The following is a 16,211-nucleotide window of genomic DNA, read 5'->3' on the forward strand; positions in this document are numbered from 1 at the left end:
TGGGTCCTGCTCCAGCCGAACCCTTGCAGGATGCAGGTCTGTCCAGCACAGCCAAGTGCTGTGGTTCTCTGTGCAAGAGAGGGGCTTCCCATGTGCTTTAGAGTTGAGGCAAAGATGTGCAATGCTTCAAGCTCTACTGACCCTTATTGAGGAATTATTATTCATTATTTATTAATATTTATTTCATTATTCATTACCTGTTACTTATTCAAAGAGGAGGTAATTCTGCCCTGTGTTTCTGAGCTTTCCAAAAGGCAAAACTGAGAAACCTATGGCAGAAGGTGTTTCTTCACCTCCACGGTCTCAGCTGGCCTTATCTTAACTGACTGGCAAGAGCTAATTCTTGCATTGCTTCATCTCTTCATCCTCTGCAAGATGAAGGAGTCCACATAAGGACAACCAAAATCGGGTTTGTTACAGTACAAACTTTTAAGTTCTACTGGGATGTGGTGATGGGGGAATTGTTCATCCCCTGCAAGCAAAGTGATCTTTATATATTGCATCTGCAGTCAGTGAGCCATGGGTACAGCTCTGCCTCTCTTTACCCCTAGAGCTAAAAGAGCTTAATATCAATTGGCAGCTTAATTTGTAATTAATAACTTGTTCTCTTTTCTTGAAATGGCTTGCAGAGGGGGTTGACACCAGGGGCTCACACAGCCTGCAACATGCTGCCATCAAGTGCAGAGGAGCATCCTGAGATTTGCAGGGGTGGGTTTGGAGATGGAGGTTGTTGGAAAGCAAGGAAACAGCCCTGGCAGGGGAATGTGCTGTGATGTGATGACTGTCCTGGAGATGAGTCTGGGGGCTTGGAATTCTAATGCTTTTCTATCTTTGCATCTAGGAGCGCTGGCTGATAAACCTGGGGCAAGTCTTGCTTTACCCTGTGACACCACTGTGCAGACATCCATGGTGGGAGGGTTTGGGAGAAGGGCAAGCAGAGCACTCTGGGAGCTCCACTGTCCTCTCACCCTTGCAATCCTGTGAGAGCCAGCCCAGCAGTGATAGAGGTTGTCCATGTGTTCGGTGGGCACTGCAAAGGGCTGGCAGAGCCATTGCTCCCCTCTTGCTTGTGGGAGCTCCTCCAGCAGCACAGATTGAGTGTATCCTGGAGCTGCCGTCCAACTTGGGATCTTCCTTACTGGGATTGACATATGTCATCGTACTTGAAGCTCTTGGTGGGTTTTCCTTCCCTGCCCGTATGCCTTGTGGCTTTCCTGGTTACACCAGCTGCTGAGGGGTGGAACTCTGACTTGCTGAGTGCCTTTTGCACAGGGAGCAAAGGTCCTTGCAGTGAACAAATTGGGCACTGCCTTCCGAGAGTGTCAGGGAGTGAAGAGAGAGGCAGCCCACAGAGGTCACTCAGTGAGGTGAATTTGACCTTCCTCATCCCCTGTGACTACCTACGAGCTATGCTGCTCTCGAAGTACCCTTCTGGATACTGTCCTGCAAGGAAGAAGAGGAAAGAGCTTGATGTAATGGTGATGATCCTCCTTTTCCCCACTCCATGTGAGCACTCGAGAGGACTCCTGCCTTCTATGTTCTTCCCATCCCTTGCATGGTCTGTCTCTCTCATTTCTCTCAGTGCCTGTACTCATTACAGGCTGTAAGAGGTGTGTTTCTTTTCCTTCATCGTTTATTCCTGAACAACTGGTTGTTGCTTCATTTTCTGAGAGCTCAAAAAGAAGTGACTATGACATGTACAGAGAGAAAAACACTTCAATGTTTCACGTTACAGAGGAGATGGAACAGATAATGCAAAAGTGGGTATGTGCAGCCTTGGGAACTGCTGGAGTATAGTGGCAGGATGCCAGTGCTGGGTGATGCTGTGCACATCCCAGGTTGGCTGGGACACTGGTGTCTGATGGACAGTCAGTTGTAGGTCACTCCAGCCTTGTCTTTACTATGTGAGTTGCTGTAGCTGGGTTTGAGGTTTTTTCCTCTATTTCAAGACTTCTCAATGCTCATCTGCTTAAGACAAGTGTTCCCTTAGCGTTTGAGGCCCTCTCCGTGCAGGGAGAGATTTGCATCTGAGTTGCTTGGCATTCATTTGCCATCGAGCGGGTCTTGTGTCTGGAAAGGTCTGCATTCAGGGCAGAAGCTGAGTTAATTTGCACTGGAAGGCAGGCATGCTTTGTTTTGCATGTCGGTTTCTTCTCACTGAAATCCCATCTGAGGTATTCTCTTCTATTATTGAAGCCATGTTAGGGGGCACAGCAGCCTCCCTGCGAGGCTGGGAAAAGATAACTATCCTGAAAGGTGCAAATTAAAGCTGTCCTCTGCTATAAGCAGCTATTGCAGTGTTAACATGGACCCTTCTCCAGACTTTTGATGCTCTTTACCTGCAACGGAGGGAAAAATGCTCACAGAGACAGTCCCGTGGGAAGCAAAGGAGGCTCCAGAGTTCAGTTTGCAGCTAGGCTGGATGAAACACTCCTAAAATTCAGGGGAAAAGCGCCAGAAGGTCTTTAACTCTCATTTGAAACAGCTCCTGAAATGATCAGACAGGGCACAACGCTTTTGTACAGCTTGCCTAGGAAAAAGGACACTTGGGAAGAGTGGCAGCATCTGAGGGATTTTTGGTGTGAAACTTGATTACACAAAAACTTCATTCTTCCTTATGTGAGTGCCAGGCCTGGGACCTGTGGGTCATACTCTGTGTCTTCCCATGGTTGCATCCTCCTGTGGCTGTCCCAGAGCTCGGTGTCAGCTCCCAGCACTGTTACTGGTGATGTTACTGCATCCCGGGAAGCTCTATAACCATGGGTGCAGCAGGAAGGCTCCTGATGGAATGGGGCAGAGACACCTGCAAACACCTCTGTAGTGAAGGCAGCTCCAGCTGCAAGTCTGGAGATTAAAACCAGGAGAAGCCATAAACCCTATTTGCTGTTAAGAAGATTGTGGTGACTCAGTGCTCCTCTGTGCTTTGGAGATACAGTTTGCACAGTCCCTAACTCATCCCAGCCTGGGGCTGCTACTGAGGCTCCAAGTACACCTTTTTCATGCCCTGCAGCAACATCACCATGGCTTTGACAGGTAGAAGGTGATGGCTGTGGACTGGCATCAATACCTGAGCTTTCCTTCACCTCCCTTTTAGCCCTGTGGAGCGAAAAGCACCCATCTGTGGTGCTGGTGCTGTCCCACCTGCAGAGGTGCCAGTGGAGAGCAGGCTGTGGGCTACACAGGGTTAAGCAGGCATTGACAGTAAACAGGAAGAGAGGACAAAAGCAAGTCTGCTGTAATTATGTAGCATTTATTATTAATACGCTGGAATTGCTGGAAGCAGCCTCTGTAATGTGAATACTGATACAGAGGTTCAGAAGACAATTTAGCTCTCATCTGTCTGTTTATTAGCTCCCTCAGCTCTGGCAGCCAACAAACTAAAGCCTCATTTGCTACTGCCTTGTTGCACCCCCTCCTTTTCCCCCCAAACTCCTTGCTATTTCCATAAAGAAACCTGTTCTTTGTTCATCCTCCCGCTGTGCACCACAGCGATGTGCGGCGTGATCCCAGATAACAAAGCAGACTTTAACCCTTGACCTGAGCCTGCTTGTTTGCAAGGTATGGCCCAAAGCACGACACTGGGCTGTGCAGAGCTGTTGCTGTTCTGAGACCAGCACAGGCATGGCTAATGCTGGCTTGGGATGTCCTGCATCCCAGGATGCAGAGATGCTCATCCTCGGGGCAGCAGCCTTAGCAGGACCATGTTGCATGGGCTGGCACAGCCTGGGGTCCCCAGTTCATCAAGGGGCAGTGACAACGGGAAGAGGCAGGCAGGGGAGCTATGTGTTGCTTTAGGAGATGGCTAGGAAATAATTAAAGGCTGCTGTGGTGGAGAGAACAAGAAGTTGTTAAACCAGCTGTCAGGGGGTGCAACAGGTTTGTTTTTCCTTCTGTGGCTTGGTAGGATCTGTCATTCTAACTTCTGTCCAAGTCTCTGAGCTTCATCCTGTTTTTTTCTGCATATCCCAAGCCTATAGGACATGATTCCCTCATGTATTATACAGTAGTTTAAAGAGGATTAAGACAATAGCTAATCTAAGTGATGAATGATGTAGATTGCTCAGCCTCTGAGCCACTGGGGTTTTTCTTGCACACAGATTAGTCAGCTCAGTAGCTAAATATTGGGGCAAACAATATAAATCCATGCAGATAAGCCTCTCTGGCTTGAACAGGATAGAAGTATTTCGAAATGGGCTTTGACACTGCTCTGTGTCTTGTCACGGCATCTGCTGCCGCGTCGCTGACACGACAGATGGGGAAGGAGGCCGATGGCTGCTGACGCACAGCCCGAGTGGCCAAGGAGATACAGCATCCAGCGCATCTCAGTTGATGCTGTTATCGGGTACGGATGGTGGCAGGAGAAGGGAGGGCATCAACGCCGCTCGCCTCCCTGCCGCTGGAGCTGGCTATCTGCTTGTTGAGATCAGGGGGGCCTGATCCAGCCTCAGAGATGGGGGCCTGTGGCAGGATAATGTGGCTTAGGGAAGGTTTCACTTGTGTGAAAGGGGCTGGTGTGGCTGGTACCTGCCCTCTACCCCAGCATCAGCACTGGAATGATGCTGGCAGCTGCCAGGGAGCACGATCCATAGGAAAGAGCTTGGGACTGATGATGGTTGTTCCTAAGCTCTGAAGCAGAAGGGTTTAAACCTTTTATTTATATGTCTGGTCGAGTCTGTCAGAGTTGTGTCAAGTATTTTTGACAAGCAAAAATGCCATTTGCTTCAGCTTAATGAAAAATGATTTTTTTTCCCTCTTCCCGCTAGCAACTAAAAGAATTGTATTTTCAGTTGCAGACCCAAAAAGCTCCTCAAGACAAAGACACACAATACAAAACCAAAAAAAACCAACCCCTTCTGGTAGCTGCAAGAGTTGGCTGCTAGAAGAGACTCTCAGTTGGTGTTTTGGGCCTGTGTAAAATGAGGGTCTGGAGAGCATTCAATCATATGGTATCTTCTTTTATGAAGCTTTCTGGGCATATTAGTCTAATGATGTTTAATGGCACTGATTTCTTCATCTCAACTGAGTCTTTTCCCAGTCCCACATCATTCTAATTTGCTCCTCTTATGAGAAGTATGAGAGTCGCAACTGGCTTTACTTGCTGCAGATGAAGTGTTGTCCTGGTGGCTGTCTCGTCCCTCCTGGTGGGGATGCAATCATCCCAACATCTGTCTGTCTACAGCTGAGGGCTGTGTTGAGACAAAGCTTGCATCAGGACCAGGATTTGTCAGAGGACCTCTTCTCGATTTTTCCCAGCTCCTCCCAAAACCATTAGTTTTCTGCTGTTTATTAAGGAGTTATGTGAGCATCATGGTTTGGCCAACACAGGGTGCCTAGCCTGAGGTCCTGTGCCTGAGTCCTGTCTCCTCCTCCTTTCCTTTCCTTCTTCCCAGGCTGTAAAGTCATGGTGTGCTTGGTGTGCCCTGATGCACAAGCTGTTTTGTTCCCCTTTCCCCATACCTCTTGTGGTCTCACTACTCCCTTTCTGAGAGGTGAGAGAATCAGAGCCTGTGTGTGGTGTCCAAGTGACAGTTGCATAGTAGATCTGTACAGTAGCAACATGGTCTGGTTTGGAGCAGGGGGTTGCTGGACCCTGGGGCATAACTCACCTACTCTGCAGGACATGGTACAACACTGCTCAGAAACACGGGGTGGATCTGTGTCTGAATTTTATCTGGTCTCCTCATTGAGTGAGAATGGGGTTAAAATCCAGCCTGGGTCACAGCTGGCTGTGCAGATCTGAGTGCTACAGCTGGTATTGCACATTGAACCCTACATCTGGTAGGGTAGCATGGAGCTGAGACACAGGATGCTGCAGACATGGGAAAAAGGGTTGTGTGTGTGCTCTGTTCTTTTTTTCCTGAGCCTTCTTCCTCTGAGCACAGATCTCATCTTCATAACCTAACCCAGTGCTCAGCAAGGGAGACTCTTGCTTGGGTACCAGGTTCGAGAAGGGTAGGGCAGTGGGACAAGCCTATGAACACACACTACTCATCCTGCAGCTGAGAGGTTTAGCTTGTGCATCCTGAGTCAGTACCAGGCAGTGTCACAGTCGGGTCCCCTGCCTTGCATTGCATCCCCTGGGAGCTGCCAGGAGCCTGCCTGAGCTGTGCGGTAACATAGGTCTCAGGGATGCAAGCAAGGTCAGATGTCTGCTCAGAAATGAGATTGGCGATGATGCCACCGGTGCTGACAAATGGCCTGTCGTTAATCTCTGACTCATGGCAGCTGAGGGCAGAGGTGGAAGAAACCCATGAGGTCACTCGCAACCTTTCTCTCCAAGGAGCTGCACAGAACTTTCACCCTATACCTTTTTAGATGGGGTGGGCGCCTCTCCCCATCCAAGATTGACGGGGGTCTCTTCATACCCTCCCGGCCTGAGTGCTTGTGTGCAGGTGAAGGTGCATGGCATAACTCCAGTATAGCTCCATTCAAGCTCCTAAGCATCTGGGACCCAGCTCCATGGTGCAGGGGGAGTGAGCCCCTCTTGGGGACTGGGTTCTGGCATGTGGTGTAGCTCTGGACCAGCAGCAGTGCAAGCAGGACGAAAGGTTGAAATAAAGCTTGTGTCATCAGTGTAGTGTAATACCGTTGTGATACACAAGGTGCTGTGCTGCTGGGAAATGCTGCAGGGAGCTGGAGGAGACCAGACCTGGGATGCTCAAACCCCGGCTGTTTTCTCCTTGCCAGAGCATTGTCTGGAGCCAGCTCTGCTGCGTGCTGTGGTCCTCCTTTGCTTTTTAAATCCCTTTCCATGCTTTTTATAGAAAGGAGTTCTTTTCTCAGTTGCAAAGCACTGCTTGGAGGTTATAGCCAGAATAGCTAGGACCTCCTGTGGTACTGGATGCTGGAGGGGATGCTGCAGTCACTGCCCAGCCATGCTGGCAAGGGGCAGAGCTTCATTTCAGAGCTGCTGTTGGCTGTATGAGTACAAGCTTTCTGTATGTGTGCAGAACAGGTGACTTTCTCATTTGAATTATCTGGGGGGCTTGTACTGATCTCTTTCCAAAGGAAAGGAGACACAGGAATTCCACCTCTGACTCCCTCCAGATGCTTGAGCCCCTCGGGTTGATGGGCAGCAGAAGACAGGGGTACCTGTGATGGGGTTTATGTGCCTGGAAGGGCAGAGGGGAAGGGTGCACTGATGGGGATGAGGCAGCGCTGGTATCGGGAGCACGAGGGCTGCCCCCAGCCCAGCCTGCAAGCAGCTGCAGCACAGCCCGAGCTGTGCCTCCAGGATCCTCCCCCTCCGCCTCTGCTGAGCTGCAATTTCATTTTTCACTTTTCTTCCATCCCCTCTTAACTGGAAGAAGTCCTAAATAAAGTTGCTGTCACTTTTATTTATGGGCACAGGGGAAGAGACAGACAAAAAGCCTGTGTGCTCCTGACAGCTACAAAGCAGCCGGCTGTTTTTCTTCGCTCGCGTTGGCGAAGCAATCGATCCGGCCACAGGCAAGCATCCTCCTCTGGAGCATGGGGCTCCTGTGTCCCCCTGCCCATGGGGCTTCGAGAGGATGGATGGGAAGGGGTTCTGCATACTGGCTGCTGGACATAGGGCTGTCGAAGGGCCAGGCTTGTCCAAAAACACCTGTCCTAAAGTTCTGGACCCTGAAAATACAGATGCGTGAACTCGCCTGCTTTAAAAATCCATCACAGGCTTCTTGTCTCCATCTTGATTGGTTCCAGTGAGGTCAACTTTTTTTAATAACTTCTGGACTTCGGCAGGGAAAACTATTTCCTTCAGGAAATAATATAATTAAGGTTGCCTGACACTTCTGATTATAAGCCCCTGTCTTCAGTTGCTTGAAACCCCGCCAGCCTTTAACCATTTGGACTGGAACTTCACATGTCTCTGCCTCCGGCTGAATTTTTTTGGAAAATTTTTAGTAAAGAGGGTTTTAAGCTGTTCTCAGAATACAGTTTTGGGGAGAAAAAAGCATTAGTTTATCCACAGCTTAAGGGGGAAAAAATATAAACAACAAACAAGAAAAAGATCTTGCAGTTGTCATGCTGAAGAATCTCCAGCATCTTTGTGCTGTGAGACCAGGTCTGATAGTTATGGGGAAGGTTTTCAGCCAGGCGTCAGGGATCTGCTTGTTGCTGACACCATGAAAATCCACCTTCCCCCTTCCAAGTTGTGAGCCTCTGAACAAGGCTGCTGTGTGGGTGTATTATATATAGTGTGTGCGGGGAGGTAGTGGTCGCTGTGCTCCCACGGCAGGAACTGCGCTGCTTTACCATGTGTGAGTGCAGAACCTATGCCCCAGCTCTCACATGGGATGCCTGGCTGATGGGAAACTCCAGGCCCCTTCTGTTGGTGCAAGCAAAACTCATCAATCCCTGATCCATGGAGCCCTGGCTTGTGTGGAATAATGGTTTGTGGAAATGCTATGTGTTTGGCTTAGCCCTACCCCAAGAAGTGGTCTACCTTGACTTCAGCAAAGCGTTTGAAACAGTCTCCCACAGCATCCTTGCGGCTAAATTGAGGAAGTGTGGTCTGGATGATCGGGTAGTGAGGTGGACTGTGAACTGGCTGAAGGAGAGAAGCCAGAGAGTTGTAGTCTATGGGGCGGAGTCTAGTTGGAGGCCTGTATCCAGTAGAGTGCCTCAAGGGTCGGTACTGGGACCAGTATTATTTAATATATTCATCAATGATCTAGATGAGGGAATTGAGTGTACTATCAGCAAGTTTGCTGATGACACTAAGCTGGGAGGGGTGGCCGACACGCCAGAAGGCTGTGCTGCCATCCAGAGAGACCTGGACAGGCTGGAGAGCTGGGCGGGGAATAACTTGATGAAATATAACAAGGGAAAGTGTAGAGTCCTGCATCTGGGCAGGAACAACCCCAGGTTCCAGTATAGGTTGGGGAACGACCTGTTAGAGAGCAGTGTAGGGGAGAGGGACCTGGGGGTCCTAGTGGACGACAGGATGACCATGAGCCGACACTGTGCCCTTGTGGCCAAGAAGGCCAATGGCATCCTGGGGTGTATTAGAAGGGGGGTGGTTAGTAGGTCGAGAGAGGTCCTCCTTCCCCTCTACTCTGCCCTGGTGAGACCTCATCTGGAATATTGTGTCCAGTTCTGGGCCCCTCAGTTTAAGAAGGACAGGGACCTGCTGGAGAGAGTCCAGCGCAGGGCAACTAAGATGATTAAGGGAGTGGAGCATCTCCCTTATGAGGAAAGACTGAGGGAGCTGGGTCTCTATAGTTTGGAGAAGAGGAGATTGAGGGGTGACCTTATTAGTGTATATAAATATATAAAGGGGGAGTGTCACGAGGATGGAGCCAGGCTCTTCTCAGTGGCAAACAATGAAAGGACAAGGGGAAATGAGTATAAATTGGAACACAAGAGGTTCCACTTAAACCTGAGAAGAAACTTCTTCTCAGTGAGGGTGACGGAACACTGGAAGAGGCTGCCCAGGGAGGTTGTGGAATCTCCTTCTTTGGAGACATTCAAAGCCCACCTGGACACGTTCCTGTGTAACCTTATCTAGGTGTTCCTGCTCCAGCAGGGGGATTGGACTAGATGATCTTTTGAGGTCCTTTCCAATCTCTAACGTACTGTGATACTGTGATACTGTGATTTATCCCTTAGTCCTTGCCGTAGCATGCAGATGCATCATGTAGGACATGCGGCTGGCAATGTGTTCTGGGCTTCCTTCGGTGTTTTTGTAGGATCATAGAATGGTTTGAGTTGTAAAGGACCTTAAGATCATCAATTTCCAACCACCTGCCATGGGCAGCGATGCCTCACAGTAGACCAGGTTGCTCAAAGCCCCATCCAACCTGGCCTTGAACACTGCCAGGGATGCAGCATTCATAACTTCCCTGGACAACCTGTGCCAGGGCCTCACCACCCTCACAGTAAAGAATTTCTTCCTTATATCTAACCTGAACTTCCCCTGTTTAAATTTGAACCCATCACCCCTTGTCCTATCACTACAGTCCCTAATGAAGAGTCCTTCTGGCATCCCTGTAGGCCCCCTTCAGATACTGGAAGGCTGCTATGAGGTCTCCATGCATCTTTCTCTTCTCCAGGCTGAACAGCCCCAACTTTCTCAGCGTGTCCTCATATAGGAGGTGCTCCAGTCCCCTGATCATCCTCGTGGCCTCCTCTGGACTTGCTCCAGCAGTTTCATGTCCTTCTTACGTTTTGTGGGGACCTGTTTAAATATTTAGTGTTTTTGCATTACAGTAATTGCAGGTTCCTCCTAACTCAGATTGTTAGCTACAGAAATGGCCAAAACAAGAGTATTTCTTGGAGGCAGCCCAACCAGGTCCTGTAAAGCAGGTGTCACATTGATGAAGTGTCCTACCTGTAGCATTGCTGGCATATCAAGTCCTGGTGTTGTCAGGTGAGCTCAGAAGTGGTACAAACCCTGCCCCAGGACTTGTCCCTGCTCTATGGCTGATGATTTTTGTTCCTTACATGAGCCTGCCTGATCTGTCATCAAGTCTGTGCCCTGTTTTTGGCTCAGTGGTAGCTATTGGCCTGATTCAGTTCCTTCAGTTGGCTTTGGGTGTGCTGAGCTCCTCCAGCACCCAGTTTGACCTCAGCAAATCCATGCTTCAACTTCCATGGAGAAAGCTAGGCTGCTGGACCTGCTCATCCCATGAGGACAGGACATAGCTGTGTCAGGGGGTGTCAGTCCTTTCCATACAAGCAGGTTCCAGGGACACCTCTCAGCAAAGACATTGGCATCGAGCACTTTGTACACAGCATCACATGCTGTTACTGTGAGAGCATCCTTCCTGCTTGAGCAAAGGATCTTGCTAAAAGCTCCCAAAGGGTGCTTGTTGCTAAGCCCATCTCTCTGGTTACACCCCTACCAAGCAAAGAGCAACAGCTCAGGCAGGTCTCTGGCAGGTATTGACAAATGAGTCTCACTGCCTGCTGTAGCCTAGTCTCATAAAATCATAGAGTGGTTTGGGTTGGAAAGGACCTTAAGATCATCCAGTTACAACCCCCTGTCACAGGAGGGGACACCTCACACCAAACCATACAACCCAAGGCTCTGTCCAGCCTGACCTTGAGCACTGCCAGGGATGGAGCATTTACCACTTCTTTGGGCAGCCCATTCCAGTGCCTCACCATCCTCACAGTAAAGAACTTCCTCCTTATATTTAACCCAAACTTCCCCTGTTTAAGTTTAAACCCATTACCTTTTGTCCTATCACTACAGTCCTTTACAAAGAGGTTCTTCTTCGTGTTCAGGTTTAAAGAAAAAACAATTAAAACTCAAAAAATAAAACACCAACAACACAAAAAGTTGCTCTGGCAGTGCAGAGCTAGGGGGGGTTGGTGGGGTGAAGCCCTTTCTCCTCCTTGCCAGTCACTTGTCAGCTCCAGGGTGCATGGCAGAGCAGCTTTTGAGTGATGGGGCATTGCGGGTGTTAGGCTTGGGGCAGCTGGAGTTAAATTTCTCCATAGCTGACACCTGACAAGCATGATGAATTGTGGCACACCGTGGCTCCCGCTATGACAAACGGTCCACTTCCCTCATTTTAAGCTCTGGGAAAACTTCTTAATTATTTCCCATCGCTTTGCAAATGAGGGTTTCTCCATCAGGCACCAGGCAGAGGTTGGGGAGGGGGGGGGGAGTAAGTTAATCATCTATTTATTTAGTTATATATTTTCTTGTTATTTACTTAGGTTTCATAGGCAAGTGAGGGGTGGATGGGATTGTAGTTTGGGTTTCTATAGCATCCCCCTGCTGACTCCCCTGGGCTTTGGATGGGGTCCCAGTAAGGGCTCTGGCAAAGCTCATCAGCTTGGGGTTGGGTGCTAATTAAAGCATGTGGTGCTCCAGGCTTGGAGTCGCTGTTGCCCTTGGGAAAGTGTCCCTGCAGGAGTGACTCCCCAGACTTTCCTCTTGCCAGTGGATTTGGCTCTTATTTTTGCATTTTTAATAATGCAGAACCATAAGACTTTACTTTTTTTTTTTTCTCCTCAAAGCATTTAAAAAGGAGGTGGGGGGAGGAACAACACAAGCTCAGCCACAATAGCTAGATAATGAGAGCGGATCTGGACTGATAATTTGTTTGTCTAACACAAAAAGCGTATTTGCTGCTATAACTGAAGGCACTGCTGGTTACAGTAATGCCTCAGACTCACAGCACAAAATAGTCTCTCTCCTGCTTCCAGTCCTCTGTGTCCGTGCTGCAAAGCCGTACGTGCATACTTTCCCCTTCACACTCCCAGGTTCAATCGGATTGGCCTCTCCCTGCACGGTTTAACACGTGTGTGAGGCTTTTCAGGATTAAGGCTTAGGCTGTGCGGGACCTTGTGGACAAATGCCTTGGTGGGGGCCTGATATTTTAGTGCTGTTTTGTCTGGGGAGGGTTGCTGTCTGCCTTGAAAGAAGATCAGAGATGCCCCAAGCTGCAGTGGTTTTTTTGTCCCTCTCTCCTTTCATGTCTATAAATCGAAATTAAGCAAACGCTTGTATATGGGGTTGGACTGTGATGCTCCTGTGGAAGGACTCTTCATCTAAACTAGCTTCATGTTCACACTACGTTACCCCCAGCTATCAGGGCTGGAAAACAGATGCCTCTCTCCCTTTGGTTGTTCTCTAAACTTGGAGAGATGGCAGAGCTCCACCTGGTAACCTGACTGTGTGTCTCTTCTCTTTTGTTGAAGAAAACCCCAGATCTGAGCGGTGGAGGTTGGTGAAGCAGCCAGAAGAGTCTCCCACACGTTGGTGAGAAGCTGGGGACTCCCCAAGGACTTTGGACTAGTGGAAAGGTAAGAGGTTAAAACACTTGTTCACCCAGTTTGCCCTGTTTGTGTGTTCTGGGCCAGTTGGCTGTCAGGCCATGTGTCCTTTGGTGTTTATTAAAGCATGGGAAAGGGTTGATCCTACCTCTGGTGTGTGAGCAGCTCCATGGCTGCTGTGCAAAGACAGCAGATTCTGACAGTGTTTGTTTAGGTTGTAGAGGGCCGGATTTGGATGAACATCATGGAAAATGCACATCATGAGTTGCACATGGGAGGCTTCTCCATAGGGAACCCTCCCATATGAAATCCCTTGGGACAGTTCAGGGATGCGTGGTCTAACTGGGGTAGCAGAGCTCCTGTGGTAGCTGAGCTACTCTGGAGCAGGTAAGTGTCACCCAACCCTACTTTGTGATCTCACCTCTCACAGACAAGCACAACTTCAAGCTCCCAGGTCTGTGGGATGTTCTTTCTGCTTCTGGGGGCTGCAGCATCACAGGTGTGATGGACTTCCCTGGGCTCTGAAAAGGGCTGCATCCCCTTAGGAGACCATGACCACCACCAGCCATGGTCAAGGGGGTGCCCCACCTCTGAGACCTGTTGCAAATGTACTTTGTGTGGGGCTGTGGTAAGAGAGTGTTGCTTGAGAAGAGATCTGGGGTCATCTCCAAGCCATGGGGACCCTGCTGGATTAGGAAAGGGGCCTATGGAGGGGGCTGCCCCACTTGGGGACACAGAGAAATGAAAATGCTGAATTAAAATTTAACAAGTCTCTAAATGCCAGGCAAGGGCATCTTAAGTGTGAATTGTCACCATTTGAGTAGCGCAGCCTCCCACTTAGCTAGAGCTGCATGGATTTAATTATGTTGATCTTGGAAAAGCAATAGCTTACACCAAAGAGGACAAACTGTTGGCCAAAACAGCATGAAGTGTCATGAATTTTCCTTGCGCAGCTCCCTGCTCTCTCCCCTTGCATCATACTTCATAGGGGTGTTTCACAGTCCCTCTCACTCTGTAATCAGCAGAGTCCTGTATCTTCTGAGCCACAGGCAAGGACAGAAATGCTCCCTATGTGCAAGGCTCTGGATTAAAAAGCTCAACGTTAAGGGACTGCTGGGGTGGGCAGCATCTGAAGGAGCCGCAGTGGGGAGTGGGACAGGGATGCTCTGCAGTAACAAAACCTTGCCCTCAGCTCTGCCTGGTGGTGTCATCCATGGAGTGGTGTAGAATAAGGACCCCTTCCCTCCCATCCTTGGTGTGGACCGGCCCACTCATGGGACTCCTTGCATCTCTGCAAATAGAGCAGCTCGAGGAGTGTATATCGCTAATAATACCAATTACTGTTACATGCTGCTACAAGGTACACAGGCAGTAATGGGATCCAGGGGGGATGAAATGAAAGCGATATAATGCGGTGAGATAAATTAGCACTGTAAAATTAGCCATGGGTCTAGTCAGGGATCTGACAAATGTGTCGCAGCTTCAGTACAAGCTCTGAGCGCTGCTGAATTGGATTTAGTGGCCCAGAGCAAAGCAGATGGGAGCAAGGGAAAAAAAGAGTTTGAGGGGTCTCCGTACACACATGCTAATGGTTAACTCTGCTTGTTTCTTCTTCGGCTTTGCTGAATGATACGTCCCCTGGTGCCTGCTCGTACGCGGCAGAGGAGGAATAAAAGCCCAGCCCCATTGATGTGCTGTTGAAGTAGCTTGAGCCTGGAAGAGACATGGGAAGGGCATTGGAGAAGCAGCAGGAGGCTGGTTCTGCTGCCAGCCTTGGTGCCCCAGCTGCTGGCCCCTGCCTTTCGTCATCCCCGTGGGCTTCCTCGCCTGGGATGTGTGGCAGGCATTTGTACATGTTTTAGCCTTGTAGGGAAGGTAGAAAGCTGTTTTCTGCTCCCCATGTTGCAGCCTGGCCTGTTTTCCCATGCCTGGCTGGTCACTGAGGCAGAAGCATGGCTGGAGCCAGGCATCCTGCATCATGCCTGCTCACCAAGGGTGTGCAGCCATCTCTTTCCAGCCCAGATACACACATTATCCTTCCCCCTCTGAGGCAGAGGGTGGAAGCCAGAAGATGCTTTTTGTGCCTCGAGGAGGCTGGGAAATGGATGTGGCCAGCTGCAGTGGGATCTTCTTCCTGGTGGCTCATTAGGACAGGCTCCACTGGAGGGATGCAAACAGTCCTGCCCGTGAGCGATGGATGGCCAGAGATTGCTGCTTACAGATTGGTAAATGCAGGCTAATTGCATGTTTAGTGGCTGATGCATTACACAGGATCTAGGGAGGGGCAGGCATGATTTAGGTCTGGTTTGATAAGGCATGTCACATGGCTCAATAGCAATAATAAAAGGAGGAGAAAAAGCCTGGATATGCTTTGTAGTGCTCTGTGGTGGAGCAGTGTGGGGCAGAGGGCTTGTAAGGGGGTCCAAGACGCATGGTGGGTACATGGCAGAAGCGTCTGTGGAAGGGGACCAGCTTGTTACATCCCTGGGGACAGCATTGCAGAGGGCAGGCTGCTGTCTTGTGCAGTTCTGCAGCAGCACAGGGCTGAGAAACAAATCCCAAGGGATTGTCTCAGCACTGCCTGGAGCATCCCAAGAGTGAACCTGTGGGCTGAGCCCGCATGGATGGAGACCTGAGGAGATGAGTTCCAGTCTATTGCCAGCAGTCCCTGCCACAAGCAAGGCAGGAGGTGCAGTGGTGACTTTTTTAGGGTATCTCAGACCACAGTCACCCATAGGACTAAGATGTCCTGGCAAAGCCAGCAGGGTGATGAACTGCAGCGGTGGAGGAAGCCCCTTTCCTCGACTTTGCTGCTGGAGAAGTAGTGATTTGGGACCGCAGTAGGACAATGAACCTGCAGTTGGAGTGCTGGTAGCAGCACAAAGAGAAATACGACTTCTGTTCTTGTGCAACGATGATATATCTTGTTTCTATTGACTTTCTTAAACCTCTAAAATACATTGTAGATTGATCTACAAATCTGCAAAAAGCACCTGTGTTTTTTTGTTGTTTTGTTTTTTTGTTTTTTTGAAGTCTAAAGCAATTTTCTGCCTGCTCCTTGTGGTTGGCTCTGAACAGACACATGTTCTCTTGTCTTCTTTGAGGCTGGCGTGCTGCCACAGTGGTAGGAAGTTTAGTAATACTTGAGTTGGATCGATTCAAGCCCATTATCTGTGCTGCCTGGGACTCAGCAGAGAAGGGAAAAAAACCTACTCTCTGCTAACGCATCAAAGCCCTGCGATAAGGATACACGGTTGAGCTCTATTTATAGATGGACAGATGTCTTGCCAAAGCTCTGCTGCTGTCACTTGGTTATGCTGTTCTTGCGTCTTTAGCAGTGTTCAGGTCTGAGAATCTGTTCTACCTTTTGGCTTAGATGTGTCCCCTCCAGGTGCAGCCCACAGTATTACTGCTTCTCAGGGTCCTTTGTCATTCCTCCAAGTAGGGACCTGCTTCTGAGATGGGGAGAAATAACTGCCTGAGAGGTCTTAGGTGCTCAT

At 49.5% G+C, this 16,211-nt stretch overlaps 1 protein-coding gene across 5 annotated transcripts in view; it reads left to right on the top strand.

The window, feature by feature from the left end:
- The window catches only part of CNTFR (ciliary neurotrophic factor receptor), a 208,069-nt gene that overhangs the window by 41,089 nt on the left and 150,769 nt on the right, over nt 1-16,211 (top strand). For 4 of the 5 annotated variants that reach the window (XM_061376523.1, XM_061376521.1, XM_061376522.1 and 1 more), the window contains one exon: nt 12,637-12,741. The gene's annotated coding sequence lies outside the window, so the exon portion shown is untranslated. Of the gene's footprint in view, nt 1-12,636; nt 12,742-16,211 lie in introns of those variants that run through there. The other variant, XM_061376520.1, reaches the window with a different exon arrangement.

The sequence above is a fragment of the Neopsephotus bourkii genome, unplaced genomic scaffold (assembly GCF_033783945.1).
Source record: "Neopsephotus bourkii isolate Nb327-2 ecotype Australia unplaced genomic scaffold, CSIRO-AGI_Nbou_v1 NB_1721, whole genome shotgun sequence".
NCBI lineage: Eukaryota > Metazoa > Chordata > Aves > Psittaciformes > Psittacidae > Neopsephotus > Neopsephotus bourkii.